General features: G+C 38.7%; 1 protein-coding gene and 1 long non-coding RNA gene across 5 annotated transcripts in view; both read right to left on the reverse strand.

Annotated features, from left to right (window-relative positions):
- The window catches only part of LOC125234244 (furin-like protease 1), a 529,066-nt gene that overhangs the window by 437,964 nt on the left and 69,775 nt on the right, over positions 1–21,327 (reverse strand). The gene's annotated exons all lie outside the window — the stretch shown is intronic.
- LOC125234246 lies at positions 9,837–14,370 on the reverse strand. Of its 2 annotated transcripts, XR_007177949.1 has the most exons (3): positions 14,234–14,370; positions 13,106–13,203; positions 9,837–11,445 (listed from the first exon to the last, which is right to left on the reverse strand). It is a non-coding gene; the product is annotated as an uncharacterized LOC125234246 (long non-coding RNA). The 2 variants fall into 2 exon arrangements; XR_007177948.1 differs by lacking the exon at positions 14,234–14,370 and having other exon boundaries at positions 13,106–13,332.

The raw sequence follows: 21,327 nt of genomic DNA on the forward strand, positions 1-21,327 counted from the left end.
CAAAAAAGACGAGTGGCGTGGGTAACAATTTGAGGCGAAGCCGAAAATTGTTATTGAGACGCCACGAGTATTTTTTGACTCAGTTAAACACTGTTGCATACAATACTTTTTCTACGACCATGCACTTAGTTTTTAATAGTTTTCTTGAATAACTTTCGTGAAATTCACACTGCTTCCTGTATTTTGACGCAAAGGTTTGCACTGTCAGCTCGGCTGCCCAGCCTTTCCGCGCATTAGCGCAGTGTCGTTATAAGGCGTTGCCATGGTTACAGAGCCAAACAATGCGTTTTCAGTTTTTTCGATACTGCGCGCATGCGCGGAAAGCCGGCGGACGCTGACTTTGGGGAATAGACCTTTATGTAGGGTTTTAAAGATCTATGCACGACCCTGTAAATGACGAATAACAGTTCGGGAGTAGAAAAAACAGTTTTTTTATGCAGTGCACGAATTTTAAGTACCTATATAGGAAAGTACCCTATTTAGGGAACGTCGGTGCAAGTGTTAATTTGAACGTCAAACGTCTAAGAAATCATGATCATTAAGGAAACCTTGAAAAGAGCTAACAAAATCGCTGACAACTTTGGTAGAACTAAGAGGTATTTTTGTGGCAATGTAATGTACCGTAAAGCCATCAAATTATAGTCAAGTAAGTACTGGTAAGTACTACTACACATACGGTCAACAAACATAAATCGTAAGTAAGCTGCACTGCCTCCTTCTTTTAGGTTTCGTCCAAGTTTTTACTTCAAGTAAAAAAAGTAGGTACTGCATAACGCAATTGTATCTTCATTTTGCATCAAAACGTCACATAATAAAGCCTCCGCCACATATAAAGCGTTTTGATAGCGTAGCGTCAGCGGAGCGCAATGATAGCGGTGCGCCGGACGAACGCTGGCGTTCCGCTCGCAATCCGCGCGCATTCCGCTCGCAATCCGCACTCGTTTATTCCCGCCAGCGTCCGCTGGGCGCAACGCCAGCGTTCGTCCGGCGCACCGCTATCATTGCGCTCCGCTGCTCCGCTAACGCTCCGCCTACGCTCTCAAAACGCGCATGTGTGGCCGGGCTTTTATAGTGTCTTAAAGGTGCGATATTAAAATAGTCACAGTGAAACTTAAGAAGAACAAATAGCCGAAGTTTCATAAATAATGACTTTAGAAGTCGCAGCGAGCAATGAAAATTAATTTACCTCATATTTCATGTTCATAGACTCCCGTGCTACTTTATCTTCGCTTCCTCGGGCATATTCGGGCCGATGGAATCTAATAATAATGTGATTTCAATGACATCGCATACGTAATAATGATAACTTATTTTTAGAATGTTATGCTCAGAGGTTGAGTCCGTCGGTGCAAAGGGGAAACGCCGCAAGCATTCTGGGGTCTATGCCGGAGGCAGGGGATCTGAGGGAGGTTTTTTATTATATTTAATTATCACCTACTTGTGTTAGTTTTAGTCTTTTAGGGTTTTAAGATTTAATTTTAAGTTATAAGCTTAAATCCATACTAATATTATAAATGGTAAAGTGTGTGTGTCTGTTTGTTTGTCCGTCTTTCACAGCAAAACGGAGTGATGAATTGTCGTGATTTTTTAAGTGGAGATAGCTGAAGGGATGGAGAGTGACATAGGCTACATTTTGTCTCTTTCTAACCCCCCACTTCCCTAATATGAAGGGTGGAATTTAGTATGAAGCATTCCACAATTTTCGAATTTAATGCGAGCGAAGCTGCGGGCGAAAGCTAGTATAACATAAAGAGTATTTGTATTTTATGGTATTGTAACTCAATGTTTGCGTGCCATTTAATTTAGTGTTGTTTTTGGAATGTGAATTCGAATGTAAATATGTATTATTTTCATTTGAATATATGATTACGTTCACGACTGCCGCTAATATAAACTAAGACTAAACTTTAAATTTAGTGCTTAGATTTAATTTAGTAACAGTTAAGTTTTCTGTACCTACTTGCTAATTTGTTAGTTATTTTCTGTGGCAATAAAAGAAATATCAATTTCAATTAATACCAATTTTGTCAGGCGTCCATAGGTTACGGTGACCGCTTTCCATCAGGCTTGCTTGTTTGCCACCGACGTAGTATAAAAAAATAACTCGATAGTGAAAATTACATTCATAACTGAATATCACCTTCAATATTTTTCTAGACGTTTCCACGCCATCGAGATCGAGTAATGAATGTTGAAACCTCAGAAACACATGGTAGGATCAGGGGCGGCTCACTCCGCGATCCTTTCACCGCGCTACAAGTACATGCCGGCGGCCGCGAGTTCGCGGCCCATTCACTGGCGACGAACTTCGTGCGGCGCAATAGAATTCAATGTCGTCTGCACACGTGCGGTCCGTTTGTTAATGTAGGTAAGAATTTAGAATGGCGGCGTTTTGTGAACATCAAAGGAGTGAGCCTTCTGTACTTGTACTATTATATATTCTGTGGTAGGATCAAAGACAAGCAGCGTGTCATTGGAAGCATAATTACTCGTTTAGGACAAGGCGTGCGTTGGTCGATTTGAGATTATCTATGTAAGCTTGATGTACATAGTTGTACGATCTAGAAACCCTTGATTATTACTTATTAGCTACATTTCTAACCAGGCAACCTTCAAATCAAGGGTGAATTGAATCTTCTGGGCGAGCTCGTTCTATCGTAGCCATGTCTTCGCGTCGTCTAGTCTATGTCCACATTTGTAATAATAAAATAAAATAAAAAGAACTGTTTGATTCCTGAGCGATTAGCTTGTCTAGATAGTGCCTCGTTGAGGTTGCGATGTAGCGATATTAGTAAAATAGAAGCCATGATTGACGTACGTCCTGACCTGACCCCTTGGTACGAAGCGGTATCCGCCCTTGCTTCCAGGTTTTTCAGTGACTTCAATACCGGGTGTGAATTAATAATATGCAAAGAGGATCGAGTACTATAGAGAGTTCCAGTCAAAGTAAAATGTGTAATCACAGTCCACAGACTGCCATCTCTCGACACAAGCTTAAAACTTTTGAACCTCAGTTTTGACACTTTGGCTCATATTCTAAGCTTGATATGTGTTAAAATGTCAGATATTAATATTAGCGCCATCTAGCCGAGCGTTCCCCAAAGGTGTAACGCCATCTAGGCCACCGTACCTTTTTTTTCATACTTTTTTTTTCTTTTTTGTCTATACGGAGTTACATATGTCTTTATAATATGTAAGTACAGTCAACCAATTGGAACCCTAGGCCGCTGTAGAACTATGTCATAGTGACGTTACAAATCAGATTGTAAGACATCTCTTACTGCTTGTCATTTTGACATGGTTCTAGAGTGGCCTAGGGTTCCAATTGGTTGACTGTACAGTCGACATTCAACGTCCAATTTATACGTTGCGTGTACCGCATAGTCAGCTAAAATAACATTCTATTCAAACTCCATGTTGCTATTCAAAACAGCAGCACACCAATCCGATACTGTAAGTCCGTCAAAACTTTTAACTCGAGTTAAACGTACGTTTTCAATCCGGCCCGTGAATAATTTAGGCTCAAAGTTAGGGCCTGTACAAACTGTAACATCACTGTTTTACAAATCTTCTATCCGCCATACTACGGGAAAATGATTCTTAAAGTTATACAATAAAGTTCATACCTGGGTTATGTTTCTGAGACAAAAGTGGAAATGCTGTATCAAGCTGTCTGGCAACTTCGTAACTGACAAACGTAACCAACTTCCCGGATTAAAGCTTTTGAACTGCAGGCGTGTAACCATGGCAACGCTAGATACTTTAATACACGGATGGACCAGTGTAGCCAGACCTCGGAATCCGTCAGAACCGTGACTAGTCCAAGTGCGCTCTTACACTGGTTAAGTTATACTCACCAAGTGTTGTTGTGATATTAAGTAAGGCCTTTCTATTTATGTCTATGTCTATGTGTGTGAATTTGCATGAGCTGTCATTTTTGCAACGCCTGTTTGACTAAGCAATGTTATGTTTTTTTTTTATTTGGCTTCTATGTTGTAACTGCTCACATGTTAATTAGGATTTCAGGAGTAGGTATTGCGTCCAAATACAAATATTATACCAATGTTTATATAACTTGCAAGTTCTTGAGGTCGCAGGTTCGAACCCCCAGCTCGTACCAATGAGTTTTTCAGAACTTAAGTATGTGCGAAATGTCATTTGATATTTGCTAGTCGCTTTTCGGTGAAGGAAAACATCGTGAGGAAACCGGACTAATCCCAATAAGGTCTAGGTACCCTTCGGGTTGGAAGGTCAGATGGCAGTCGCTTTCGTAAAACTAGTGCTTACGCTAAATCGTGGGATTAGTTGTCAAAGCGGACCCCAGGCTCCCATGAGCTGAGCCATGGCAAATGCCGGGGTAACGCAAGCAGGATGATGATGTTATACAACTTGCAGGATAGAATTTATGGAAATTCGAAATTATCCATTCCCCATTCAGGATACAATTACGATTAGATTGTAAGCATGCCTGTAAGGTGGTTTTAGGGATACCCCTGAAGTACACACTTGTATTCCTAGATATATATTTCCACCTTTCTGTACCTAAAACTGTGCGTAATAAATAATTTCATTGCAATAAATTAAAGATTGAAGAAACACCTGTAACGAAGTAGAATAAAGGCATTGAACTTCTACTAAAGAAAGACGGTACGAGAACTCGTATACGAGTATTACTACATTGCGGTATTTGAAGGCTGTGCTGAATGTATTTAACCTCAACAGCCCGCAATGCAACTAAAATCGCACGCGAGTTCGCACGCAGTCTAAATCAGGCCTTATACAGACGGTCACAAAGGATTTCGGCTGATTGCGAGAAAAGCGTGAGAGTTTTACTGATAGAAATTTAGAAACTACACTTTCAGAATAAAACAATACATCGCAAAAACTGTCTGAAACTCAACGACGAGTAAATCGCAAAAACGACGGGGTGTTATAAGGTCGATGTGTCTGTCTGTCTGTCGCTGTTTGTCTCTCTATCTCTATTATATGTTTTAATGTTTATTTGGGCACAAACGGTACATGTTTCTTATAACTAGAGTAAATACATAATTTATGAACCAAAACAGTTACCACCACTTAATATATCATTATCATTTATGTTTGTGTGTGTGTGTGTGTGTGTACAGACACACACTGTGGCATCGTAGCTCCCGAACGGATGACCCGATTTAGATTTAGTTTACTTTTGTTTGAAAGCTGAATTAGTCGGGAGAGTTTTTCAAAATTTTAATTTTGTAGAATTAACTATACAAAAAGTGATTAGCTTAAAAGTTAGCTTGAATTGACTGACTACTAAATCTGAAGTTCAATTTCTAGATTACAATCGAGCTACAAACTATTTATCTGTATAATACTTGTAGTTCCAATTAGGACCGTCAGCGATTATTCATCCTATTCACAAAACATGAACATTATCGGATTATATTTTCATTACTCAAAACAACAATGGACGGAAGGCGGTATCTGTTAATGTATTAGCTTGCAGGCATATAAAAAAGGAAAAGGACGAGTGAGACAGGTTGTGCGGGTTCAGAGTAGAAGAGAGAGAGGGAAGATTGTTTGAATTGGACTTATAAAAGTGGACCTACCGCGCTGTCACGGACGGCGAGCGTAAAGCTAGGAACACACTACGCGGACGTCCGTCGTGAATCGACCGCGGACGGGAATCTGGACAATGAAATTACACATAACCGTGCAAACTATCGGTCGACGGACGTGGACGTGGCCTTGAGCGCATGGACGTCCGATCGAAATCTGGCTCGCTGGATGTTTTGTTCCGTGCACACTGATAGGTCGCGGTCGCGGTCGATTTACGACGGACGTCCGCGTAGTATGTTCCTAGCTTAAGGGCCCGCCGCTGCTATTTATAGGGAACTAGCTTCTGCCCGCGACTTCGCTCGCGATAAAATCGAAAATTGCGGAATGCTCCGTACAAAATTCCACCTCCATTAAAGAGAAGTGGAGGGTTAGAAAGAGACAAAAAGTAGCCTATGTCACTCTCCATGAGTATTCCGCAATTTTCGAATTAATCGCGAGCGAAGTCGCGGAAGTCTCTTCAACTATCACCATTTAAAAAATCACGTCAATTAGTCGCTCCGTTTTGCCGTGAAAGACGGACAAACAGACACACACACTTTCCCATTTATAATATTAGTAAGTATGGATTTACTGCAGCACAGTAAAATAAGTTTTCTATACTTAAAATAAAATATTTTATGCAGTGTTTTAAAGCACCACATAATTACAAGAAAAATATGGACAGTAGTTATGTTTAAACATAATTTATATTTAATAAGTCGAAGAGAAAGATATAAAATAAATGAATTGACCGTGATGTCACTCTTCAGTATTTCATAGTATTCCATATTAGCAAATTGTTTTGATAGTTCTTAAAAAGAAGCTCATTTGACTAGTAGGAAACTGTCTGTCTATATCGTCAAGTTATTTCAAATTAGCATTAATGTACATCGGTATAGACAATAAAGAATCGGCCACACTAGGGCGTTTTGATAGCGTAGCGGAATGCGCCGCCGATCCGCTTTGAAAACGCTCGCAATCTGCTCCGTCCGGCGCACCGACATCATTGCGCTCCGCTAAGGGACTATCTACACACAGGCGACGCAGGCACGTCTTACGACGCGCCACGCCCGCGTCGCTTGAGGCGCGTCTAAGGGATGGATAGTCCCACAGGCGACGCACGTCGTAAGACGCGGAACAGACGCCAGCGCCGCGCCGCCCGAGTGTAGTTTAAAAAACGTCTCAGTACATTTTCTATAGGAAGGACGTAAGACGCGGCTCAAGCGACGCGCCCCAAGCGCGGCGCTGACGTCCGGTCCGCGTCTGACGACGTGCGTCGCCTGAGTGTTGGATGCCGCTAACGCTGCGCTCTCAAAACGAACATGTGTGGCCGAGCTTTAAGATAGAAATCTGCGGAGGATTCCGAGGTGAAATTGCGCGGACGTGACGAGGCATAAAAAGGATTGATCTTTACTCTCGATTTCTTTTTCTATCGGCTTTATTTCCTTCACTGGGACGGGTTAATAATACTAAGTACTTACGTAGAACTCTACATAAATGCCAGACAGACTAAGTACTTACGTAGAATTCTACATAAATGCCAGAAACCTTTCTGCGTATAAAATAATTCAGAAAAGATCACAAGTAATGTCATTAAGTTCTCACAGAGAGTAGATTCTGTCATGTTATTTTGGTGTGTAGTGTATGCCTTTAAATTTTACAAGATACTAACTTTATTATTGTAAAAATAAACTATTAAGGTACAGCGGGCAAATCTCGTCTGGGGGGCAAATATAACGGGTCCATTTTTTCCATGTTTTACAACGTTTGCATTATTAAATAGAGTGTCCACCGGTTATTTATGGTAGACATGTTCAGTGGATAGTAGAACTCAACATCATAGTCTAATAATGGAAAAAATGGATTTATTAAAATTGTCCCACTGTACCTTAGGTGTATGTATATATTTCTGATTTAGTTCCACATTAAGTCAATACCATTATGACCATTCTAAGATTGCCCTGAACATGTGCCATGAATATTTGACGAAATATAATCCGAACTCATTAACGTCTTTTCTTCATACAATCAATGTAACTTTGCATAACGTTTACGATATCGAGTAACGTACTCTAATTTCATAAACGTCAAAATCTCATGGTATAGCCTCCGGCTATACCAAAACAAAAGACCCACGTCAAAGCCAACAATCCATACTAATAGTCCATACTAATATATAATATCATAAATGGGAAAGTGTGTGTTTGTTTGTCCGTCTATCACGGCAAAACGAAGCGACGAATTGACGTGATTTTTGAGGTGGAGATAGTTGAAGGGATGGAGAGTGACATAGGCTACTTTTTAGGGTTCCGTAGTCAACTAGGAACCCTTATAGTTTCGCCATGTCTGTCTGTCCGTCCGTCCGTCCGTCCGTCCGCGGATAATCTCAGTAACCATTAGCACTAGAAAGCTGAAATTTGGTACCAAAATGTATATCAATCATGCCAACAAAGTGCGAAAATAAAAAATGGTAAAACATGTTTTATTAGGGTACCCCCCCTACATGTAAAGTGGGGGCTGATATTTTTTTTCATTCCAACCCCAACGTGTGATATATTGTTGGATAGGTATTTGAAAATGAATAAGGGTTTACTAAGATCGTTTTTTGATAATATTAATATTTTCGGAAATAATCGCTCCTAAAGGAAAAAAAGTGCGTCCCCCCCCTCTAACTTTTGCACCATATGTTTAAAACATATGAAAAAAATCACAAAAGTAGAACTTTATAAAGACCTTTAGGAAAATTGTTTTGAACTTGATAGGTTCAGCAGTTTTTGAGAAAAATACTGAAAACTACGGAACCCTACACTGAGCGTGGCCCGACACGCTCTTGGCCGGTTTTTGTCTCTTTCTAACGCAGGCGAAGCCGCGGGCAAAAGCTAGTGTAATATAATGTGATACACATGTTATGTTACAAAGAAACGGGCGTGACGTGACGTGTAAATAATGGTTTGTAGTCTTGGTTACTTCATACTAATATAATGAAAAATTAGTCATTTGTTTAACCGCACGTGCCAATATTGATACCAAAGCAAGCGAAAGATACCAATATTGAACTGGTGGTTCAAAAAGTGGAATTTTGAGTGTGGCGAGGGTTTCGAGGCACGTAGGTTACACAAACTTTGCCACCGAGTGAAACACGAACAAAATACTGACTATAAAATATCAAACTAAATCAAATCCAGCAATCTATACAATATTAATGATTCAAAATAATCATTTGTAGGTAAAATCTACCAGCCAGCTTAAGACATTAAGTCAAAATTTGTATGAAATTATCTAATTTGCAACTTGTGGATAAAATGCGATTTTGCTATCTGTTTTCGAATAGCAAAGAGAGCCTTTACCAGTTGGTGTGGTGAAAAAATGTTTACCTATTCGTTTGTTTCGATAAAATCATTAATTTTAAAATACGTAAATCCGCCGCTTCAGTAATATTTATTATATTTAATTGCATTCTACATTTAGTTATTTATCCAGGCTAATAGTCTTTAAATAATTGATTATTATATGTTAGTATTATTTATATTTACCGATTTACTCTACAGTAAGCCTTGCAAACTCAATCTACTTATTATTTAGTTAACTTACCACTAAAGCCGAGAAGGAAACTGAATCCAACCAGAATTTCAATAAACGTACTGTAATGAAGCAAAATACGTTAGCAAATATTGTTTTATAGTAATTTTAATAGGTAAATAATAATGTATAATACACGGTGTTTTTTTTTCCGCTAAATTCAACATGTCGTTAGGTTCGTTATCAGGAACCACCCTGTGTAACACTTTTAGTTAAATTCGCAAAAAAATTTTTTCATCGTTTTCAGTGTGAGAGACCCTTAAGAATAATATTCAAGTAATGACGGCACATGTCAAAACAATTAACATTGGGAAGTGGTAAAGGCACACACATGTTCAGTAATTATTATTATTTTTTAAATACCTTACTCGATAACCGTTAGAGTTAAGACGGTAAGTTTCTTAGAGAAATTAATTATATTTGATCTAAAGAACCATCGAATTCAAAATAAACAGGGTGTATATGTTATGGACCAAGTGATAAATCGGGCACTATACATAATGCCCGGGCATTATGAATAATGCCCATTGTGAGTGGGCAGTTTGATAATAACTATTCAAATAATTAAATTGCCCGGGCATTATACATAATGCCCATCCTCTGTTGGGCAAAGTAATAATAACACATCGAATAGCTGAATTTTGCCCGGGCATTATACTGTTAGAGTAAAAACACCAGGATACCACTATTAATTATACAGTTTATTGAACGGAATCTCAAAATACAATCTGAGTTACAAATGCTCCCAATGGAAGCTTCCAGTCAGTCTGACGCCCAGTTGACAGCGATGCCTAGGGATGGGGACCAGCGACTAGTGATGTCCTTACATTCGCCCATTCTGACCTTGACCTTTCGTCCCGAAGGTCTCTGCTATCCATGCTGCTACTTGATGACTGCCGCAGTCAACGCAGCCGAAGCAGGCCGCGCCTCCAACTGGTGGCGGTAGACTTCATCTGTTCATTTGTTCTTTTCTTTTCTGCAAAGTGAACAAGAACTTTGTATACTCCAGCTATACACTCAGGCCCTGGTCCTTTGAAGTGATTAACACGAGAACCGTTGGAAACGGCCGGTGTAGTTTAAGACTAACTTACACCAAGATATGTAATTGGCCTCATTTTATAGTCGAATCATAGTAATGACATAACTAAACTCAAGATTGCATGACCAGACTAGCCTAGTACAAGTAAGTCAGGTCATTATTTAACAAATCCACAGCCAGTAAGGCTTTAAAACTATTAAGGTGCGATGGTACGAAAAGTACATGTTTTACCGCCATGATCGATACTATATATTAGTCAAATTAATTATGTAAAATAGATGACATCTAGCGGCGGGCAGGTAATTACTGGTGTACAAAACACCATCTAATATTTGCTTGTAAATAACTTCACCCATCAATACATTTCATTTATTTTCAGGCAAGTATTATGCCATTTATCCTTAAGTTAAGACTTACGTGAGCGGTGCATTCCAAACTAACCAACCGCTCAATATAATAATGATGATTGGCGTCGTTTAAATAGCAAATACATGGAACAAACTCACAGTTGGCTTCGTCACTGTAGGCTGTGAAGCTCCCCACATGCGCAAGAAGGCGTACAACTCGTGAGAGGTTAACATGACACACCCTATGCGTGATCATAGCCACCTTCCAACACAGCACAAGCTCTTGTTAAGAAGCTCTGTAACATACATGGGAAATACTAAGTTCCTTAATGTAACGAGAACGTGATAATTTTTCCTTGGAACTAAGCCAGTAGGTGATAGAATCAGTACAACACAACTGTCGTTCAAGTAACATGATAAGGTTACGAGAAATTAATTTACAATTGGCATAGTAGGTGCTCTCAATTACAGATCCGGCTTACATAGCCGTTAAATAATTTAGTAATAAACAATGACAATCAAGACATTACAAAATATTGTCATGTATTTTTTTTTTTTTTTTTTTTAAATATATATTAAGCAGAATACATGGCTGTTCCTTGGCAGGACCTTTAACAACCGCTGATTATTTTTTTCTATCAACATGATAAAATTAATAAATGGTAATAATCAATGTGTACTAGCCACCAATTTTGCTATAAGACAACACACATTACCATATCAAATCTTCATACGAAAGCCACGGTGATACGGCTTCTTTCGTGGCTGTCAGCGCAACGACCGCAGAAGTTGGCCCTTCATGACAAGGTTGTCGCGCAGCCTGTAGCATGCATTCGTTCAGCTAGGCATTCCGAACAGTTGCTCTCTCCGCTCTATTGGAAACCGTAATTTCACCAGCGACCTCTGGAAAGTATGCATGTAAGTGACCCTTTCAAGGTAACCTTGAGATCATTACTCTTTAAGGTCATAAAACATGCTTTTGACAAACAAGGTCTCAAGCTAACCTCTTAAGGATATACCTCTTAAGGACTATATAACACATGATGGCATCTCTGAAGACCTTCATCACAAATAACAGAAGCAGAACAATCCTCTTAAGGATAGACTATATAGCACATGATGGCGTCTGTAAGACCTACATCACAAATAACAGAAGCAGACCAATCCTCTTAAGGATAGTCTATATAACACATGATGGCGTCTGTAAGACCTACATCACAGATAACAGAACAGAACTAGCCTCGTAAGGGTAGTCTATATAACATATGATGGCGTCTGTGAAGACCTACATCACAATAACAGAAACAGAACAATCCTCTTAAGGAAAGTCTATGTAACACATGATGGCGTCTATGAAGACCTACATCACAAATAACAGAAACAGAACAATCCTCTTAAGGAAAGCCTATATAACACATGATGGCGTCTCTGAAGACCTTCATCACAAATAACAGAAACAGAACAATCCTCTTAAGGAAAGTCTATGTAACACATGATGGCGTCTCTGAAGACCTTCATCACAAATAACAAAAACAGACCAATCCTTTTAAGGATAGTCTATATAACACATGATGGCGTCTGTAAAGACCTACATCACAAATAACAGAAACAGACCAATCCTCTTAAGGATAGTCTATATAACACATGATGGCGTCTCTAAAGACCTACATCACAAATAACAGAAACAGACCAATCCTCTTAAGGATAGTCTATATAACACATGATGGCGTCTGTAAAGACCTACATCACAAATAACAAAAACAGACCAATCCTCTTAAGGATAGTCTATATAACACATGATGGCGTCTCTAAAGACCTACATCACAAATAACAGAAACAGACCAATCCTCTTAAGGATAGTCTATATAACACATGATGGCGTCTGTAAAGACCTACATCACAAATAACAAAAACAGACCAATCCTCTTAAGGATAGTCTATATAACACATGATGGCGTCTGTAAAGACCTACATCACAAATAACAGAAACAGACCAATCCTCTTAAGGATAGTCTATATAACACATGATGGCGTCTGTAAAGACCTACATCACAAATAACAGAAACAGACCAATCCTCTTAAGGATAGTCTATATAACACATGATGGCGTCTGTAAAGACCTACATCACAAATAACAAAAACAGACCAATCCTCTTAAGGATAGTCTATATAACACATGATGGCGTCTGTAAAGACCTACATCACAAATAACAAAAACAGACCAATCCTCTTAAGGATAGTCTATATAACACATGATGGCGTCTGTAAAGACCACATCACAAATAACAAAAACAGACCAATCCTCTTAAGGATAGTCTATATAACACATGATGGCGTCTGTAAAGACCTACACCACAAATACCAGAACAGAACTAACCTCGCAAGGATAGTCTATATAACACATGATGGTCCGTCTCCAAAGACCTGCATCACAATAATAGGTCTTATGCACATGGTCCGCCTCCTTAGGCCTGCATTGCATAAACAGAACTACTTAAGAAACAATAATCAAAGTGCTAAATGTATAGCAGACATTAAAGTAATCATTATAATTATGACTCACACTTTAAGTGACGGAAATCACTTCATTTGTGGATATCACATTAATTACACTACCATGGATACCACAAGATTCAGGTACAATGTGCTTATCAGGAAACCCTGTGAACAGAATATATTATTAACATCATGTAAAGGCAACACAACTCGGTTCTTAATCCGGCGTGTATATATGCAATGGAAACTCAGTTCTTAATCTGAAAGTAATAAGACAAGCACAACTCGGTTCTTAATCTGAGACTAATAAGACAAAACACAACTCGGTTCTTAATCCGGCGTGCATATATGTAATGACAACTCAGTTCTTAATCTGAGACTAATAAGACAAAACACAACTCGGTTCTCAATCCGGCGTGCATATATGTAATGACAACTCAGTTCTTAATCTGAGACTAATAAGACAAAACACAACTCGGTTCTCAATCCGGTGTGCATATATGTAATGACAACTCAGTTCTTAATCTGAGACCAATAAGACAAAACACAACTCGGTTCTTAATCCGGCGTGCATATATGTAATGACAACTCAGTTCTTAATCTGAGACTAATAAGACAAAATACAACTCGGTTCTCAATCCGGCGTGCATATATGTAATGACAACTCAGTTCTTAATCGGAGACTAATAAGACAAAACACAACTCGGTTCTCAATCCGGTGTGCATATATGTAATGACAACTCAGTTCTTAATCTGAGACTAATAAGACAAAACACAACTCGGTTCTCAATCCGGCGTGCATATATGTAATGACAACTCAGTTCTTAATCTGAGACTAATAAGACAAAACACAACTCGGTTCTTAATCCGGCGTGCATATATGTAATGACAACTCAGTTCTTAATCTGAGACTAATAAGACAAAATACAACTCGGTTCTCAATCCGGCGTGCATATATGTAATGACAACTCAGTTCTTAATCTGAGACCAATTAGACAAAACACAACTCGGTTCTCAATCCGGCGTGCAACTTGTCTTATTTTTCCCGTGCCCCTAAGGTAACACGCTTACTATATATACCATTATTGAAACACATTCCAGTCAAGCAAGAATAATCATATGGCACTTGGCTTGACTTATCGAGGTTTCACTACATTCAAATAATGTAATATTTTATCTATCATTGTTCACTTACCAAATAGTTCTTGACAAAGGTATTTATATATCATCATCAGGCATGGTGCATAAGCTTAATAATTAAACCATCAAGCTTGCCAGACACACTAGAGAGGTGCTCCAGCTGTAGGTATATGTGCAATTTAAAGCACAACATTATCCATATAGCTGCCACCTGCACAACTACATAATTTTGTTAGTTGTGTTAATACTATGCATATGCAAGAATACTTAGTACAGGTGATTGAGTTTTTATAACAAAATATCATTATTTTTGATTCTTGCAAAAGTCACAAAACATGTAAAATATATATATTCTTGTGAAATCAAGAAGCAATAGAAGTGTACAGTTATTTTTTTTTTATATTTCAAGGAACAGAACATATTAAAAGTAGACAATACTTGTCAACTTCAAACGTTACCTGTTTGTCATGCTTCAGTTCAGAAACATTCCTTCGCAGTGAAGGGTTAAAATTATTAGAAGCTCCAATTAAGTTATTTGCCTCAGATTATTGCACATCTGTTAAAAACTTAACTGATTGGCATGTTTCAAGCCCAATTCCAAATCAAACTGATTTGTTGTAACAGACAAGTATAGCATGTAGACCGTTAAAGTCCATCAGGTCTATAAATATCAAAATCTCTTACCATTAGCTATGACAAATTTTACCAGTGTCATAAATAGTTCAATAGATATCCAGTTTGGTGTTTCCAGCTTTTAGCAAGATTTAACCTCAGGAACTTCTGGAATCATGCCTTATCAATGCAAGTATTTTCAACTTATGGTCAATATTCACCAGGTTACCGGCAGGCAACTACTGTAATCAATAAATTAATCTGGAAAGGAATGTAATTAAGGAACAAATTATATCACTGATAATGCATTAAATGGACACTGGACTATGTCATGATAATAAATGTTCCAAGTGTCTGTCTAGGGAATATATTTGTCTTTGGTTCAATTTAGAACATGATTACATTTCTTGTCAAAAATGTTTGCAATGCTAAACCAACATTATTATACACAAAACAGCATCAACAATACACTATACTTCAGTGCTATGCCCTTAATTTTGACACACATTATGGTTTTAACAAGATGCATAATTAACCTCATCAAAATAGTATTATGTTAATATTATTATTATTTTCTCAACATTTTTTGATAAATTTGTGCCATGTAATATAGCAACATATTTCCTCATTTAGAAAAATGCAAGATCATACAGAGTTTATATGCATAAGAATGTCACTAAGACAGATTTCAAAATACAGTCCCCGGTACAGGCCCCGGAGAAGTGTTAGTGAACTTATAGTCAACAGTTGTCAAAGTTTCTTATGCTTATTTACTCATCCCTTTATACCAACCTGTAGTGAATTTAAAATGTATTTACTGTCAGTATACTTACATAAGCCAGATGCAATGGTACAATATTATTGAGTAGGATAAATACCTTATTCCATGTCATTCCGGACAAACTTATATTTAATATGACAAATAGGGCAAGATAATGATCATCTCTCTTTGTAGATCATAAAACTCATAAAGTCACCTGTTATAAGGAATCATTTAGGTGCCATTTAGATTGAAACTTATCTTATATTTTGTTTCACTGTGACACCATGACAATTGTCAATATATCACAAGTAGGTACAATATGTATTATGTATTCTGAAACATATCTGGAAGCACAAAAACACAACACACAAGGTGAGCTAATGATTATTCACTACAGCAGCCTCTCTATACATTTATACTCTGCCCGGAGCATTGTTGTGAATGACAACTTGGATGTGTTTTTAACGTCTCACCGTCCATGACTTACTGTGGTACTTATTGTGATACATTTTGTGAGCACATCCAAGTATTAGTATCTTCAACATATACATAATTAAGTTGATCTGAAATAAAGAAACACAACACAGTATTCTGGATGTTGATCACTTCTGCCCCAGAGCACTGTGTTTGGATCACATTTACTTCCTGTTACACACTCATTATGATCAAATACTACTCCAAAGTGTGAATATCTCTTAAAGTGCAATGGATCTGAAAAACACAAGACACGCACGCCACTACACGGCATGTTCTACCTCTTTGTTGGTAGGTACAAATACGGACAACTATTTGCATCACATTCTTTGCCTCGTACACTTTTAACTGTAATATATGGTGCTAGTGTCTTTACTCGTTGAATCAGATCGACTGGTGTTAATTAAATACTGTTGGACGACAATAAATGGTTACGAGCGCGGCGCGAGAATGGCATTGTCAATTTCGGACAAATTTCATAGTACGGGCGTATATGGGTAACTTAATATCCCACTTCTGAAACTGTTAGAGTAAAAACACCAGGATACCACTATTAATTATACAGTTTATTGAACGGAATCTCAAAATACAATCTGAGTTACAAATGCTCCCAATGGAAGCTTCCAGTCAGTCTGACGCCCAGTTGACAGCGATGCCTAGGGATGGGGACCAGCGACTAGTGATGTCCTTACATAATGCCCATCCTCTGTTGGGCAAAGTGATAATAACGTACCGAATAGCTGAATTTTGCCCGGGCATTATACATAGTGCCCATCCTCTGTTGGGCAAAGTAATAATAACACACCAAATAACTGAATTTTGCCCAAGAATAGAGAGTTTTTATTTTATTTACACAAAGAAAATTACACAGTATGAGAATCCATACTAATATTATAAATGGGACAGTGTCATAAAGTCGGCGGCTTGCTGAACGGATCACCGGAATCTGGCTACCGCAGTCTCACCTCTCGACAATCTTTCAGCCACTCTTTAAGTGTTGCACTGTTGTCGCACCGTGTGTGCGGCCGTTTTGCAGGGCCCACTCAATGAGTTGGCAAGTCACCGCCTGTCTTTTACAATTGTGAGACTTATTGTCAGGTGCCCGATAGTTTCCTCCCATAGCCCTCTATCCAGTTCATCCAACTTATAAAACAATAACCCATGACTTTGGCTCCCATTGTAGCACAAAAGTGCTGCACTGCAATAGTCTTTGCACCTGGCGGGGACCATCTACGGTTGTATCATATCATATTGTGCGCTCGGGGTGGTATCCGCCACGTGTATCCCTTGCCTTTAGATTAAAATGTCTTAAAAGGCCTCTGTGCTGTTGGCTTTGGCCCCCACGCATGCAGCCTCCCAAAGGTCCACGCATGTCCACGATCCAGAGATATGCAAAAGACACACCGAATAGCTGAATTTTGCCCGGGCATTATACATAATGCCGATCCTCTGTTGGGCAAAGTGATAATAACATACCGAATAGCTCAATTTCGCCCGGGAATTATACATAATGCCCGTCCTCTGTTGGGCAGAGCAGCTTCAGCAGACTTTCGTGCCGATCTGTTCAAGAGACTGTATGCAGTTTCATATCAAACTACAAAGGACACCGTCGCGAGCCGCCTGCAATGCCGTAGGACCTCTCGATGTCAAGGATGGCTAAGATAGGACTTATAATCAATGATTTAGAGTTAAACGACAAGTCCGACATAGGCCGCAGATCAGAGCTCGCTTCGAGCCTTAGTGAGACATAGATGATGTCGGGGGAGGGCGAGAGCCATAAGGCAGAGCTACTGGTAAGCGCTATCATAAAAGTGTCCTTTCACGCATGGCAAAGATAGTGAAACGCCTAGTTTGTTTAGTAGGTATGACCAAGTGTCCCTTTTTCGCTAGGAGAGGGATAAATAGCACTTTAGGTGTCAAAAAGCAATTGTTAATAAACTTAGATGATGAACTAGCTCTGCAGAATGCGTACGTAAATGCATGCTGTTCCTTTAAAAACATAAAAATCACTATATGTATGCCTTTCAGATTTGAGGAGTTCCCTCGATTTCTCCAGGATTCATCATCAGAACTGGGTTCTAATAAAAATGAGACCAATCTGTATGCATATACATTCAATCAAAAAAAATGTCTAAATCGGTCCAGTAACGGCGGAGATATCGTGGAACAAATATAAAAAAAAAAACAAGCTGAGAACCACCTTCCTTGAGATTTAAGGGCGGCGGTTAAAAAGTATGCTTATTCAAGAAAGCGCAATTTATATTTCATTATTTGTTAGGAAACACCCAGTATACTTATTAAACTTATTATCAAATTGCCCAACAATCACGTAGCAGTACCATAATGTCCGGGCAATGTGATAAAAATGGCGTTCATGCAAACTAGTTAAACTTATTATCAAATTGCCCAACAATCACGTAGCAGTATCATAATGCTCGGGCAATGTGATAAAAAATGGCGTTCAGAAAAACCTGTTAAACTTATTATCAAATTGCCCAACGATTACGTAGCAGTATCATAATATTCATAATGCCCGGGCAATGTGATAAAAAATGGCGTTCATGCAAACTTGTTAAACTTATTATCAATTTGCCCAACGATCACGTAGCATTATCATAATGACTGGGCAATGTGATAAAAAATGGCGTCTAGACAATGTTTAATCACTTTGCCCAATACAGCTAGGCATTGTTCATAATGCCCGGGCATTATACATAATGCCCTTATTAATCACTTGGTCCATAACATATATAAAGAGGCGGCGCAGGATCAGGACAGGTGGCGATGTCTCGTTTCGGAGGCCAAGATTCACTTTGGATCACGGACCCAAAATAGTTACTTAATATATGTATAAATAATATATGTACAATTCAGAATAAATATTTAGATAATCTGACTTCTCTGCGATTTGGAGCAGATAATTTATCCAGCAATCATACCTAATGAATACGTCAAAAGATCAAACCCGGAAAAACTTCGTTCTGTTAGTGCGTTTTCACATTATCCGATCCGATATAGTAAGTAGGACCAATAGTCCAATATCCGATACATTAAAGACACCATCTTTGAGTTATGCTTTTGACATCCTTCCTACATCCGATATCGGATCGGATAATGTGAAAACGGACTTACTACAGAATGTTCAAAGACGATGAATGAAAAGTTCCATAGATATTGTAGACAGGATATAGTACATTACGATACAAGTGCGTAAAAAAGGAAGTTCGAAACGAGTGGCGATAAATTAAAACACGACCGAAGGGAGTGTTTTAAATCGACACGAGTTACGAATTTCCTTTTTGCACGTGTATCGTACGACGTTTTTCAGTACAGATGAGCCTCCGAAGTTTCGACCTGTTATATAATGAACCACTTCTCGAACTAGTGCGTAAAAAAACGACCATCTGTACTGAAAAATATACATATATAGACCAATCATTTTACGACGTTTCTTTCTTTTAAAATACTATGTTATTATTTTTTGTCCTTCCTAGCATCATACGAATAGTGTAGGTACTTTTTTCACAATTAAGGAGATTCGATTCCCAGACGAAGCAATTATATTTAGAATTTATGTTTGAGTTCGGTATTACTTAAATATACTTTAAATAACTAAGAAAAAGTCTTCGACATGTTTCGGGTTATTCCTAGGAGACCTGTCTTCAGGGATATATATCTTCAGGTCTAGGTATGTACATAAAATAAAGTCTTTCAGAAAGAAAAATATCTGGGCCATTTTTTTTTCAAAGTTGGAAATTTTTATGTGGTTTCCACTAAGCTCTTTCAATCCTAATAGGAGAAAAAAAGTGTCCCAAGGTTTTTCCCATTCTGGTACCATTATTTCATACATTTTGTATAGCGGTAACGGAATGGAACGTTTGAAAAATGTATGGAAATCTTGGGACATTTTTTTTCTCTTATCAGGACAGAAAGACTTCGCGATTCTGAGTATGAATCGCGTAAAAAATACCTATGTTACAAAAAAAGTGGGGTGGACAACTTTGAAAAAAATGACCCAACTACTACAGAGGGGGGCCTGTAACAAAGGCGAAGAATTGAACTGTAGGATATTCTCCTTATACTGATCAACATTTGTTCAGTGACTTTTAAAAATTATGAAGTCTTTAAATTTTTAATTTTTCATACAAAATAAATATTAGCTTCAATGTACGCCATTATTGTTGTCATTGACGTTGTCTGTCACACTTTAGACTTAACAGAATTCGCAAAACATTACCTCTTAGAAAAAACTTTCAAGGGTGATAAAAATCAAAATACAAGTTATTTTTAAAAGTCGCCGAACAAATGTTGATCAGTATAAGGAGAATAGCCTAGAGTTCAATTCTTCGCCTTTGTTACAGGCCCCACTCTGTATAGGCCCCGTAGGGTAAACTCGCCTCATTCGGTGACACGCCTAATTCGGTGACACGCCTAATTCGGTGATACAAACTTTGAAGCACTATTCCGAAAGACGATTTTTGGTTGTTTCACCGAATTAGGCGTGTCACTGAATGAGGCGAGTTTACCCTATACGAAGCCACATAATACTTTCTGTACTTTCTGTTCCTCGCCTCTTGGCCGGTAGTATCGCGAGAACCAACGCTCTCCCGTTCCATAAACTTAATTAACTTCTTATTAACCTACTCGTTCAGAAAATTGCGCAACTCCCTGAGAAGTTTCTAAAGAGTGTAAAATAGCTAATTAGACCTAACTATATTTTCAGTACAGATGGTGTTTTTTTTACGCACTAGTGCGAGAAGTGGTTCATTATATGCCAGGTCGAAACTTCGGAGGCTCATCTGTACTGAAAAACGTCATACGATATTACGATACTAGAACATAAAAGAAAAAAAGTAAATAAAAATGCAAAAAGATTGCGTGAGCCGAGATTCGAACTCACGACACTCATGGCGCAAACGATTCCACCTAGAAGTCAAACCCGCTAGACCATTTGCACATTGTGAAAGATGGCGAATCTTCTGATTCTAATCACCAAATGCTAGTGCCGAAGTTTCGCGCGATGGATACGCGATGACCTTGAGCCATCGCCGTCGCATCGCGTCGCGTCGCCCGTCGCTCACGCAAGACAGAGCGTAAACTCATTGTTCCTGCCGGTGAGTAAGGCAGCCAGAGCTCAACGAGGGAGGACCTACGGAACTAATTAGGAGAATAGATTGTCCTTTGAGTCGTCGGCACCCAGGCCCCTTCTAAGTACCTACAGGTTTGTACAAGTTTCTAATAAGTCGGCAACGCACATGTGCCACTCCTTGAGTGGCAGGCGTCCATAGGTTACAGTGACC

The sequence above is a fragment of the Leguminivora glycinivorella genome, chromosome 15 (assembly GCF_023078275.1).
Source record: "Leguminivora glycinivorella isolate SPB_JAAS2020 chromosome 15, LegGlyc_1.1, whole genome shotgun sequence".
NCBI lineage: Eukaryota > Metazoa > Arthropoda > Insecta > Lepidoptera > Tortricidae > Leguminivora > Leguminivora glycinivorella.